We start from the raw sequence: 13,531 nt of genomic DNA, 5'->3' as shown, positions 1-13,531 counted from the left end.
CTGGGCCACAGGAGGACACAGAGGAGGGTCCCGGCCCCCACGAAGCGGTGCCGGCAGTTCTCCAAGGGCTCGGGGGTTTTCCAGAGGTAGGAGATGGAGGGGACTGATTTCTTCAGCGCCCCACAAACCACGCCACCCCACCCCACCCATGGGACACATCCCGAGAGAGAGAGAGAGACGCCCCATACACTCGCTCCCCTCCCCCGTGCGCTGTGCCCCAGCCCTGGCCCGGGGGAACAGGCGGCCGCCCGGCCACAGGGTGGGGGGAGCAGCTGAAAGGGGTTGTGGGGGAGGGCGGCCCCTGGCTGGGGTCAAAGGGCGAGCGCCCCGCCCGCCCGTGCGCAGTCAGCGGCGCTGGGGGTGGGGGCGGGGAGGTGAAGGAGGCCAGGCGAGGAGAGGAGGGGGGCTGGAAGGTCTCCACCTTGGCGGGTCCAGCCGTGGAGGCGCATCTTGTGTGAGTGTGAGTGAGAGACTGAGTGTGAGTGTGTGTGTATAGAGAGACAGCCCCCAACCCCGGCCCGCCGCTCCCTGCCCGCCCCGCCTGTCACCCCCGTCCCTGGGAGCCCGCCGGACCCGGCCGGCGAACTCAACAGGCCCGGCCCGGCGCGGGTCAGCGCCGGCGCGGGGCCTGGGGCGGGAGGAGGCGGCGGGGAAGCGCAGAGAGGCTCCGCTTCTTGAGCGGGGCAGGGGCGCCCTCCGCCGTCCACGGCCACACCACCCCGAACGCGCCCGGTCTCGGAAGCTAAGCAGGGTCGGGCCTGGTTAGAACTTGGATGGGAGACCGCCCGGGAATACCGGGTGCCGTAGGCTTCTTCTTCTTCTTTTTTTTTTTTTTTTGCCTCTGGTTCTGTCGCGTTTCTGGGAGTGCGGGGGCGGCCCCGGGTGGGGGTGACCCCCACCCTCAGCGCCCGCCGCGGTGCCTGGCGCCCCAGCCCGCACTGTGGGGCCTCCTCTTGTCCCGAGCCGCGACACCGCCGCCACGCGGCAGCATGCGTGGCTTCTGGACTGTCAGGTCTCAGACCAAAGGTCTGCTCTGTGGGAACCGACACGCTGGAGGAAACCTTGAGAGTCTGAGAGGGGAGGGAGTTGCAGAAGAAGGCCAGGATGTCATTTTGAGGGAGTATGTGACCAGAACTCGTCCCGTTGCTTTTGGGGTTCTATGGGCTACACGCAGGAATCTTTGGTGGTGGCACCTGATGTTGGGGGATCCGGAGTCACACCCAGACCTGCTCCACAGGCCTCCTTTGACTTTTCTCTTCGGATTCATTATTTTTAAAAAGTGTCTCTTATCTCTAGTATTGCATTTTCTTTTCTCTCTCTTTTCAAGCAGATGATGGGAGTCCAAGTATTAAGGTGACATGTGTTGCCCGTGCCCCCCTACCCCCTGTGTTCTTATTCATTTACCTCTCATGTTGTTCCAGCGTATTGTGGGGGCACCAATGTTAAGGTCGGGTACATCGCCCTCTCCCCGCCTCCCCCCTCGGGTCAGAGCTTCAAGTGCGCCCATCCCCCAGTGGGTGCGCACCCACCCCGTTCCTAAGGGATGTGTATGCCCATCCCCTCCCCACGCCCGCCCGACACCCACCCGATGAAGGTGATTCCTCTGTGTCCACTTAGGTGTCCATCGGTTCGTACCCATTTGCCGGTGAGCGCGAGCACGTGGTGCTCGTGTGTCCATTCTTGGGATACCTGGCTTACTGGAACGGGTTCCAGCTCTGGCCAGGAGAACCACGAGAGGTGCCCTCTCACCGCTGTTCCTCACAGCCGAATAGCACTCCGTGGTGTCCACGCGCCACATTTTATTGACGCACTCGTGGGTCGATGGGCACTCGGGTCACTTCCAGGTCTTTGCGATTGTGACTTGTGCCCTGACTCTAACCCTAACCCTTACCCAGCCCGTCTCCTCCTCGGCCCCTGCCTGACTGACTCCTTCCCGCCCGGCCTGTCACCTGTCACCTGTCACCGTCCTCGGCCCCTGCCTGACGGGGCTCCTCCGTCGCCTGGGCCTTCCAAGGGCTTGGTGTGGACGCTGCTTCCAGGACGCCCTCCCAGGAACCCGGTAGCAGGGTGGCCGCAGCGTCTCGCGCAACCCAACCGTCCGCCTGCCGCCCTCGCTAAGTGGCCTGCGGGGGACGTGCTCCCGCTGTGCCGCGGGGGCCCAGCCTGGTGTCTTCTCTGAGGCCCCGCGGCTGCCACTCCCCGCAAGGGGGGAGCCGCGGAGGTGGGGACCGGCTCCTCATGGGGACGTACACCCAGCTCTCCACGTCGGATTCCGGGGCTCTCTGTCCTGCCAGAAGGCCCAGCTGGCCTGCGGGTCCTTAGAGTGGCAAAAACATCCGAAAACTGAGATTGAGGGTCCGGTGGGTGTCTGCACTTTTGTGCTGGGCACCCCAGGGAGGCCCGGGGGCTGGCTGGACAACGCGGTCTGCTGGGCTGGGGGGGGGTTTGGAGGAGCAACTGATGCCCTTTGCACTTTGGGTAGCAAGTGTCTGAGGTGTCTCTGGGCCCTGCGCCATGTGGGGGCGGGGGCGGGGGCAGGGTGGGAGGAGGAGGAGGAGGAGGAGGAGGAGGAGGAGGAGGCGGGAAGGGCCGTGGCCTGCAGTCGTGTTCCCCGGGGTGGCACAGCATGTGGCTTCTTCCACGGGCTGCTTGGCCTGGGCTCCCTGCACCTGGGCCTTTGGAGGACTGGCCCTGTGCTTGCCAACACTTCCTGCAGGGACCCAGAGCTGGGAGGTTGCATCTCTCAGCCCTGGGTCGGGCAGAGCCCCAGCGGGCCATGCCCACAACCTCTCTCAGCACGGGTCCCCCAGAAGGCTCCTTTGGGACCAGGATTCTCTTGCGGGTGACTCTTTAAGGTCTGGCCCCTGGATGGAGGGGCACCAGGAGTAGAGGAGCAGGAAGGGGAAGGGGGTGGCCATGCGAGGGGACACTTTCAGGCCAAGTCCCAGCTTCAGCCTGATCCTCCTAGGAACCCCGGGGTGGACATCACACCTCCTGGTTGCCCCGCTCTGAGACAAGGAGCCGGGCTTCGCATTCCCACAGCAGCCAGTCGTGGGCTGAGGACACCTGGGGCGTTGGGAACTCCCTGGCTTCTCCTTGGTTTAACATCTGGAGCTGCTTGGGAATTGTGCCGCCACACACACCCGAGTGCAGGTGTCTTCTGCACAGACTGCGGGCCTCGCTCTTCTGAATGCCGCTAGCTCGCCACCCACCCACGGGTGAACCTGGTCAGGGTGCTTTCTCTCAGGGGCAGACTCTGATCCGGGCGGGCTACCGGTGTGTCTCTGTTTGCTCCTTTCTTTCTTCCATTTCGGGAAAGGCTTCCCTACTGGGTGTGGAAATCTCCTATGCCTTTCCTCGCCTATTCTGTCAGCTTTCAAATTCTCTTTCAGTTGCCACCCTCACAGATGGATTAGGAAACTCTTTCCGGTGCACTCATTAGTGAAATGACCTCAATGACGCTGGAATCCAATATCTAATCGCCGATTGTTAGCGAGTCCACACGCCAGGGTGGTCGGGGTCCAATGCAGCCCCGGCCAGGCCCAGGCCCCTTGGACTGGGCCACAGGAGGACACAGAGGAGGGTCCCGGCCCCCACGAAGCGGTGCCGGCAGTTCTCCAAGGGCTCGGGGGTTTTCCAGAGGGAGGAGATGGAGGGGACTGATTTCTTCAGCGCCCCACAAACCACGCCACCCCACCCCACCCATGGGACACATCCCGAGAGAGAGAGAGACGCCCCATACACTCGCTCCCCTCCCCCGTGCGCTGTGCCCCAGCCCTGGCCCGGGGGAACAGGCGGCCGCCCGGCCACAGGGTGGGGGGAGCAGCTGAAAGGGGTTGTGGGGGAGGGCGGCCCCTGGCTGGGGTCAAAGGGCGAGCGCCCCGCCCGCCCGTGCGCAGTCAGCGGCGCTGGGGGTGGGGGCGGGGAGGTGAAGGAGGCCAGGCGAGGAGAGGAGGGGGGCTGGAAGGTCTCCACCTTGGCGGGTCCAGCCGTGGAGGCGCATCTTGTGTGAGTGTGAGTGAGAGACTGAGTGTGAGTGTGTGTGTATAGAGAGACAGCCCCCAACCCCGGCCCGCCGCTCCCTGCCCGCCCCGCCTGTCACCCCCGTCCCTGGGAGCCCGCCGGACCCGGCCGGCGAACTCAACAGGCCCGGCCCGGCGCGGGTCAGCGCCGGCGCGGGGCCTGGGGCGGGAGGAGGCGGCGGGGAAGCGCAGAGAGGCTCCGCTTCTTGAGCGGGGCAGGGGCGCCCTCCGCCGTCCACGGCCACACCACCCCGAACGCGCCCGATCTCGGAAGCTAAGCAGGGTCGGGCCTGGTTAGAACTTGGATGGGAGACCGCCGGGGAATACCGGGTGCCGTAGGCTTCTTCTTCTTCTTCTTTTTTTTTTTTTTTGCCTCTGGTTCTGTCGCGTTTCTGGGAGTGCGGGGGCGGCCCCGGGTGGGGGTGACCCCCACCCTCAGCGCCCGCCGCGGTGCCTGGCGCCCCAGCCCGCACTGTGGGGCCTCCTCTTGTCCCGAGCCGCGACACCGCCGCCACGCGGCAGCATGCGTGGCTTCTGGACTGTCAGGTCTCAGACCAAAGGTCTGCTCTGTGGGAACCGACACGCTGGAGGAAACCTTGAGAGTCTGAGAGGGGAGGGAGTTGCAGAAGAAGGCCAGGATGTCATTTTGAGGGAGTATGTGACCAGAACTCGTCCCGTTGCTTTTGGGGTTCTATGGGCTACACGCAGGAATCTTTGGTGGTGGCACCTGATGTTGGGGGATCCGGAGTCACACCCAGACCTGCTCCACAGGCCTCCTTTGACTTTTCTCTTCGGATTCATTATTTTTAAAAAGTGTCTCTTATCTCTAGTATTGCATTTTCTTTTCTCTCTCTTTTCAAGCAGATGATGGGAGTCCAAGTATTAAGGTGACATGTGTTGCCCGTGCCCCCCTACCCCCTGTGTTCTTATTCATTTACCTCTCATGTTGTTCCAGCGTATTGTGGGGGCACCAATGTTAAGGTCGGGTACATCGCCCTCTCCCCGCCTCCCCCCTCGGGTCAGAGCTTCAAGTGCGCCCATCCCCCAGTGGGTGCGCACCCACCCCGTTCCTAAGGGATGTGTATGCCCATCCCCTCCCCACGCCCGCCCGACACCCACCCGATGAAGGTGATTCCTCTGTGTCCACTTAGGTGTCCATCGGTTCGTACCCATTTGCCGGTGAGCGCGAGCACGTGGTGCTCGTGTGTCCATTCTTGGGATACCTGGCTTACTGGAACGGGTTCCAGCTCTGGCCAGGAGAACCACGAGAGGTGCCCTCTCACCGCTGTTCCTCACAGCCGAATAGCACTCCGTGGTGTCCACGCGCCACATTTTATTGACGCACTCGTGGGTCGATGGGCACTCGGGTCACTTCCAGGTCTTTGCGATTGTGACTTGTGCCCTGACTCTAACCCTAACCCTTACCCAGCCCGTCTCCTCCTCGGCCCCTGCCTGACTGACTCCTTCCCGCCCGGCCTGTCACCTGTCACCTGTCACCGTCCTCGGCCCCTGCCTGACGGGGCTCCTCCGTCGCCTGGGCCTTCCAAGGGCTTGGTGTGGACGCTGCTTCCAGGACGCCCTCCCAGGAACCCGGTAGCAGGGTGGCCGCAGCGTCTCGCGCAACCCAACCGTCCGCCTGCCGCCCTCGCTAAGTGGCCTGCGGGGGACGTGCTCCCGCTGTGCCGCGGGGGCCCAGCCTGGTGTCTTCTCTGAGGCCCCGCGGCTGCCACTCCCCGCAAGGGGGGAGCCGCGGAGGTGGGGACCGGCTCCTCATGGGGACGTACACCCAGCTCTCCACGTCGGATTCCGGGGCTCTCTGTCCTGCCAGAAGGCCCAGCTGGCCTGCGGGTCCTTAGAGTGGCAAAAACATCCGAAAACTGAGATTGAGGGTCCGGTGGGTGTCTGCACTTTTGTGCTGGGCACCCCAGGGAGGCCCGGGGGCTGGCTGGACAACGCGGTCTGCTGGGCTGGGGGGGGGTTTGGAGGAGCAACTGATGCCCTTTGCACTTTGGGTAGCAAGTGTCTGAGGTGTCTCTGGGCCCTGCGCCATGTGGGGGCGGGGGCGGGGGCAGGGTGGGAGGAGGAGGAGGAGGAGGAGGAGGAGGAGGAGGAGGCGGGAAGGGCCGTGGCCTGCAGTCGTGTTCCCCGGGGTGGCACAGCATGTGGCTTCTTCCACGGGCTGCTTGGCCTGGGCTCCCTGCACCTGGGCCTTTGGAGGACTGGCCCTGTGCTTGCCAACACTTCCTGCAGGGACCCAGAGCTGGGAGGTTGCATCTCTCAGCCCTGGGTCGGGCAGAGCCCCAGCGGGCCATGCCCACAACCTCTCTCAGCACGGGTCCCCCAGAAGGCTCCTTTGGGACCAGGATTCTCTTGCGGGTGACTCTTTAAGGTCTGGCCCCTGGATGGAGGGGCACCAGGAGTAGAGGAGCAGGAAGGGGAAGGGGGTGGCCATGCGAGGGGACACTTTCAGGCCAAGTCCCAGCTTCAGCCTGATCCTCCTAGGAACCCCGGGGTGGACATCACACCTCCTGGTTGCCCCGCTCTGAGACAAGGAGCCGGGCTTCGCATTCCCACAGCAGCCAGTCGTGGGCTGAGGACACCTGGGGCGTTGGGAACTCCCTGGCTTCTCCTTGGTTTAACATCTGGAGCTGCTTGGGAATTGTGCCGCCACACACACCCGAGTGCAGGTGTCTTCTGCACAGACTGCGGGCCTCGCTCTTCTGAATGCCGCTAGCTCGCCACCCACCCACGGGTGAACCTGGTCAGGGTGCTTTCTCTCAGGGGCAGACTCTGATCCGGGCGGGCTACCGGTGTGTCTCTGTTTGCTCCTTTCTTTCTTCCATTTCGGGAAAGGCTTCCCTACTGGGTGTGGAAATCTCCTATGCCTTTCCTCGCCTATTCTGTCAGCTTTCAAATTCTCTTTCAGTTGCCACCCTCACAGATGGATTAGGAAACTCTTTCCGGTGCACTCATTAGTGAAATGACCTCAATGACGCTGGAATCCAATATCTAATCGCCGATTGTTAGCGAGTCCACACGCCAGGGTGGTCGGGGTCCAATGCAGCCCCGGCCAGGCCCAGGCCCCTTGGACTGGGCCACAGGAGGACACAGAGGAGGGTCCCGGCCCCCACGAAGCGGTGCCGGCAGTTCTCCAAGGGCTCGGGGGTTTTCCAGAGGTAGGAGATGGAGGGGACTGATTTCTTCAGCGCCCCACAAACCACGCCACCCCACCCCACCCATGGGACACATCCCGAGAGAGAGAGAGAGACGCCCCATACACTCGCTCCCCTCCCCCGTGCGCTGTGCCCCAGCCCTGGCCCGGGGGAACAGGCGGCCGCCCGGCCACAGGGTGGGGGGAGCAGCTGAAAGGGGTTGTGGGGGAGGGCGGCCCCTGGCTGGGGTCAAAGGGCGAGCGCCCCGCCCGCCCGTGCGCAGTCAGCGGCGCTGGGGGTGGGGGCGGGGAGGTGAAGGAGGCCAGGCGAGGAGAGGAGGGGGGCTGGAAGGTCTCCACCTTGGCGGGTCCAGCCGTGGAGGCGCATCTTGTGTGAGTGTGAGTGAGAGACTGAGTGTGAGTGTGTGTGTATAGAGAGACAGCCCCCAACCCCGGCCCGCCGCTCCCTGCCCGCCCCGCCTGTCACCCCCGTCCCTGGGAGCCCGCCGGACCCGGCCGGCGAACTCAACAGGCCCGGCCCGGCGCGGGTCAGCGCCGGCGCGGGGCCTGGGGCGGGAGGAGGCGGCGGGGAAGCGCAGAGAGGCTCCGCTTCTTGAGCGGGGCAGGGGCGCCCTCCGCCGTCCACGGCCACACCACCCCGAACGCGCCCGGTCTCGGAAGCTAAGCAGGGTCGGGCCTGGTTAGAACTTGGATGGGAGACCGCCCGGGAATACCGGGTGCCGTAGGCTTCTTCTTCTTCTTTTTTTTTTTTTTTTGCCTCTGGTTCTGTCGCGTTTCTGGGAGTGCGGGGGCGGCCCCGGGTGGGGGTGACCCCCACCCTCAGCGCCCGCCGCGGTGCCTGGCGCCCCAGCCCGCACTGTGGGGCCTCCTCTTGTCCCGAGCCGCGACACCGCCGCCACGCGGCAGCATGCGTGGCTTCTGGACTGTCAGGTCTCAGACCAAAGGTCTGCTCTGTGGGAACCGACACGCTGGAGGAAACCTTGAGAGTCTGAGAGGGGAGGGAGTTGCAGAAGAAGGCCAGGATGTCATTTTGAGGGAGTATGTGACCAGAACTCGTCCCGTTGCTTTTGGGGTTCTATGGGCTACACGCAGGAATCTTTGGTGGTGGCACCTGATGTTGGGGGATCCGGAGTCACACCCAGACCTGCTCCACAGGCCTCCTTTGACTTTTCTCTTCGGATTCATTATTTTTAAAAAGTGTCTCTTATCTCTAGTATTGCATTTTCTTTTCTCTCTCTTTTCAAGCAGATGATGGGAGTCCAAGTATTAAGGTGACATGTGTTGCCCGTGCCCCCCTACCCCCTGTGTTCTTATTCATTTACCTCTCATGTTGTTCCAGCGTATTGTGGGGGCACCAATGTTAAGGTCGGGTACATCGCCCTCTCCCCGCCTCCCCCCTCGGGTCAGAGCTTCAAGTGCGCCCATCCCCCAGTGGGTGCGCACCCACCCCGTTCCTAAGGGATGTGTATGCCCATCCCCTCCCCACGCCCGCCCGACACCCACCCGATGAAGGTGATTCCTCTGTGTCCACTTAGGTGTCCATCGGTTCGTACCCATTTGCCGGTGAGCGCGAGCACGTGGTGCTCGTGTGTCCATTCTTGGGATACCTGGCTTACTGGAACGGGTTCCAGCTCTGGCCAGGAGAACCACGAGAGGTGCCCTCTCACCGCTGTTCCTCACAGCCGAATAGCACTCCGTGGTGTCCACGCGCCACATTTTATTGACGCACTCGTGGGTCGATGGGCACTCGGGTCACTTCCAGGTCTTTGCGATTGTGACTTGTGCCCTGACTCTAACCCTAACCCTTACCCAGCCCGTCTCCTCCTCGGCCCCTGCCTGACTGACTCCTTCCCGCCCGGCCTGTCACCTGTCACCTGTCACCGTCCTCGGCCCCTGCCTGACGGGGCTCCTCCGTCGCCTGGGCCTTCCAAGGGCTTGGTGTGGACGCTGCTTCCAGGACGCCCTCCCAGGAACCCGGTAGCAGGGTGGCCGCAGCGTCTCGCGCAACCCAACCGTCCGCCTGCCGCCCTCGCTAAGTGGCCTGCGGGGGACGTGCTCCCGCTGTGCCGCGGGGGCCCAGCCTGGTGTCTTCTCTGAGGCCCCGCGGCTGCCACTCCCCGCAAGGGGGGAGCCGCGGAGGTGGGGACCGGCTCCTCATGGGGACGTACACCCAGCTCTCCACGTCGGATTCCGGGGCTCTCTGTCCTGCCAGAAGGCCCAGCTGGCCTGCGGGTCCTTAGAGTGGCAAAAACATCCGAAAACTGAGATTGAGGGTCCGGTGGGTGTCTGCACTTTTGTGCTGGGCACCCCAGGGAGGCCCGGGGGCTGGCTGGACAACGCGGTCTGCTGGGCTGGGGGGGGGGTTTGGAGGAGCAACTGATGCCCTTTGCACTTTGGGTAGCAAGTGTCTGAGGTGTCTCTGGGCCCTGCGCCATGTGGGGGCGGGGGCGGGGGCAGGGTGGGAGGAGGAGGAGGAGGAGGAGGAGGAGGAGGAGGAGGCGGGAAGGGCCGTGGCCTGCAGTCGTGTTCCCCGGGGTGGCACAGCATGTGGCTTCTTCCACGGGCTGCTTGGCCTGGGCTCCCTGCACCTGGGCCTTTGGAGGACTGGCCCTGTGCTTGCCAACACTTCCTGCAGGGACCCAGAGCTGGGAGGTTGCATCTCTCAGCCCTGGGTCGGGCAGAGCCCCAGCGGGCCATGCCCACAACCTCTCTCAGCACGGGTCCCCCAGAAGGCTCCTTTGGGACCAGGATTCTCTTGCGGGTGACTCTTTAAGGTCTGGCCCCTGGATGGAGGGGCACCAGGAGTAGAGGAGCAGGAAGGGGAAGGGGGTGGCCATGCGAGGGGACACTTTCAGGCCAAGTCCCAGCTTCAGCCTGATCCTCCTAGGAACCCCGGGGTGGACATCACACCTCCTGGTTGCCCCGCTCTGAGACAAGGAGCCGGGCTTCGCATTCCCACAGCAGCCAGTCGTGGGCTGAGGACACCTGGGGCGTTGGGAACTCCCTGGCTTCTCCTTGGTTTAACATCTGGAGCTGCTTGGGAATTGTGCCGCCACACACACCCGAGTGCAGGTGTCTTCTGCACAGACTGCGGGCCTCGCTCTTCTGAATGCCGCTAGCTCGCCACCCACCCACGGGTGAACCTGGTCAGGGTGCTTTCTCTCAGGGGCAGACTCTGATCCGGGCGGGCTACCGGTGTGTCTCTGTTTGCTCCTTTCTTTCTTCCATTTCGGGAAAGGCTTCCCTACTGGGTGTGGAAATCTCCTATGCCTTTCCTCGCCTATTCTGTCAGCTTTCAAATTCTCTTTCAGTTGCCACCCTCACAGATGGATTAGGAAACTCTTTCCGGTGCACTCATTAGTGAAATGACCTCAATGACGCTGGAATCCAATATCTAATCGCCGATTGTTAGCGAGTCCACACGCCAGGGTGGTTGGGGTCCAATGCAGCCCCGGCCAGGCCCAGGCCCCTTGGACTGGGCCACAGGAGGACACAGAGGAGGGTCCCGGCCCCCACGAAGCGGTGCCGGCAGTTCTCCAAGGGCTCGGGGGTTTTCCAGAGGGAGGAGATGGAGGGGACTGATTTCTTCAGCGCCCCACAAACCACGCCACCCCACCCCACCCATGGGACACATCCCGAGAGAGAGAGAGACGCCCCATACACTCGCTCCCCTCCCCCGTGCGCTGTGCCCCAGCCCTGGCCCGGGGGAACAGGCGGCCGCCCGGCCACAGGGTGGGGGGAGCAGCTGAAAGGGGTTGTGGGGGAGGGCGGCCCCTGGCTGGGGTCAAAGGGCGAGCGCCCCGCCCGCCCGTGCGCAGTCAGCGGCGCTGGGGGTGGGGGCGGGGAGGTGAAGGAGGCCAGGCGAGGAGAGGAGGGGGGCTGGAAGGTCTCCACCTTGGCGGGTCCAGCCGTGGAGGCGCATCTTGTGTGAGTGTGAGTGAGAGACTGAGTGTGAGTGTGTGTGTATAGAGAGACAGCCCCCAACCCCGGCCCGCCGCTCCCTGCCCGCCCCGCCTGTCACCCCCGTCCCTGGGAGCCCGCCGGACCCGGCCGGCGAACTCAACAGGCCCGGCCCGGCGCGGGTCAGCGCCGGCGCGGGGCCTGGGGCGGGAGGAGGCGGCGGGGAAGCGCAGAGAGGCTCCGCTTCTTGAGCGGGGCAGGGGCGCCCTCCGCCGTCCACGGCCACACCACCCCGAACGCGCCCGATCTCGGAAGCTAAGCAGGGTCGGGCCTGGTTAGAACTTGGATGGGAGACCGCCGGGGAATACCGGGTGCCGTAGGCTTCTTCTTCTTCTTCTTTTTTTTTTTTTTTGCCTCTGGTTCTGTCGCGTTTCTGGGAGTGCGGGGGCGGCCCCGGGTGGGGGTGACCCCCACCCTCAGCGCCCGCCGCGGTGCCTGGCGCCCCAGCCCGCACTGTGGGGCCTCCTCTTGTCCCGAGCCGCGACACCGCCGCCACGCGGCAGCATGCGTGGCTTCTGGACTGTCAGGTCTCAGACCAAAGGTCTGCTCTGTGGGAACCGACACGCTGGAGGAAACCTTGAGAGTCTGAGAGGGGAGGGAGTTGCAGAAGAAGGCCAGGATGTCATTTTGAGGGAGTATGTGACCAGAACTCGTCCCGTTGCTTTTGGGGTTCTATGGGCTACACGCAGGAATCTTTGGTGGTGGCACCTGATGTTGGGGGATCCGGAGTCACACCCAGACCTGCTCCACAGGCCTCCTTTGACTTTTCTCTTCGGATTCATTATTTTTAAAAAGTGTCTCTTATCTCTAGTATTGCATTTTCTTTTCTCTCTCTTTTCAAGCAGATGATGGGAGTCCAAGTATTAAGGTGACATGTGTTGCCCGTGCCCCCCTACCCCCTGTGTTCTTATTCATTTACCTCTCATGTTGTTCCAGCGTATTGTGGGGGCACCAATGTTAAGGTCGGGTACATCGCCCTCTCCCCGCCTCCCCCCTCGGGTCAGAGCTTCAAGTGCGCCCATCCCCCAGTGGGTGCGCACCCACCCCGTTCCTAAGGGATGTGTATGCCCATCCCCTCCCCACGCCCGCCCGACACCCACCCGATGAAGGTGATTCCTCTGTGTCCACTTAGGTGTCCATCGGTTCGTACCCATTTGCCGGTGAGCGCGAGCACGTGGTGCTCGTGTGTCCATTCTTGGGATACCTGGCTTACTGGAACGGGTTCCAGCTCTGGCCAGGAGAACCACGAGAGGTGCCCTCTCACCGCTGTTCCTCACAGCCGAATAGCACTCCGTGGTGTCCACGCGCCACATTTTATTGACGCACTCGTGGGTCGATGGGCACTCGGGTCACTTCCAGGTCTTTGCGATTGTGACTTGTGCCCTGACTCTAACCCTAACCCTTACCCAGCCCGTCTCCTCCTCGGCCCCTGCCTGACTGACTCCTTCCCGCCCGGCCTGTCACCTGTCACCTGTCACCGTCCTCGGCCCCTGCCTGACGGGGCTCCTCCGTCGCCTGGGCCTTCCAAGGGCTTGGTGTGGACGCTGCTTCCAGGACGCCCTCCCAGGAACCCGGTAGCAGGGTGGCCGCAGCGTCTCGCGCAACCCAGCAACCCAACCGTCCGCCTGCCGCCCTCGCTAAGTGGCCTGCGGGGGACGTGCTCCCGCTGTGCCGCGGGGGCCCAGCCTGGTGTCTTCTCTGAGGCCCCGCGGCTGCCACTCCCCGCAAGGGGGGAGCCGCGGAGGTGGGGACCGGCTCCTCATGGGGACGTACACCCAGCTCTCCACGTCGGATTCCGGGGCTCTCTGTCCTGCCAGAAGGCCCAGCTGGCCTGCGGGTCCTTAGAGTGGCAAAAACATCCGAAAACTGAGATTGAGGGTCCGGTGGGTGTCTGCACTTTTGTGCTGGGCACCCCAGGGAGGCCCGGGGGCTGGCTGGACAACGCGGTCTGCTGGGCTGGGGGGGGGGTTTGGAGGAGCAACTGATGCCCTTTGCACTTTGGGTAGCAAGTGTCTGAGGTGTCTCTGGGCCCTGCGCCATGTGGGGGCGGGGGCGGGGGCAGGGTGGGAGGAGGAGGAGGAGGAGGAGGAGGAGGAGGAGGAGGAGGAGGCGGGAAGGGCCGTGGCCTGCAGTCGTGTTCCCCGGGGTGGCACAGCATGTGGCTTCTTCCACGGGCTGCTTGGCCTGGGCTCCCTGCACCTGGGCCTTTGGAGGACTGGCCCTGTGCTTGCCAACACTTCCTGCAGGGACCCAGAGCTGGGAGGTTGCATCTCTCAGCCCTGGGTCGGGCAGAGCCCCAGCGGGCCATGCCCACAACCTCTCTCAGCACGGGTCCCCCAGAAGGCTCCTTTGGGACCAGGATTCTCTTGCGGGTGAC

The 13,531-nt window shown here is 64.0% G+C and overlaps 4 pseudogenes; all 4 read left to right on the top strand.

Annotated features, from left to right (window-relative positions):
- Window positions 1-701: 701 nt before the first annotated feature.
- LOC142872741 (uncharacterized) lies at window positions 702-810 on the top strand (annotated as a pseudogene).
- A 3,445-nt stretch (window positions 811-4,255) lies between these two features.
- LOC142872655 (uncharacterized) lies at window positions 4,256-4,364 on the top strand (annotated as a pseudogene).
- Window positions 4,365-7,813: 3,449 nt separating this feature from the next.
- On the top strand, window positions 7,814-7,922 carry LOC142872740 (uncharacterized; annotated as a pseudogene).
- Window positions 7,923-11,368: 3,446 nt separating this feature from the next.
- LOC142872654 (uncharacterized) lies at window positions 11,369-11,477 on the top strand (annotated as a pseudogene).
- The last annotated feature ends 2,054 nt before the right edge of the window (window positions 11,478-13,531 follow it).

The sequence above is a fragment of the Microcebus murinus genome, chromosome 8, assembly GCF_040939455.1.
Source record: "Microcebus murinus isolate Inina chromosome 8, M.murinus_Inina_mat1.0, whole genome shotgun sequence".
NCBI classification, from domain to species: Eukaryota; Metazoa; Chordata; class Mammalia; order Primates; family Cheirogaleidae; genus Microcebus; species Microcebus murinus.
Note: the sequence above shows the minus strand (reverse complement) of the source record. Positions and strands in the feature narration are given on the sequence as shown.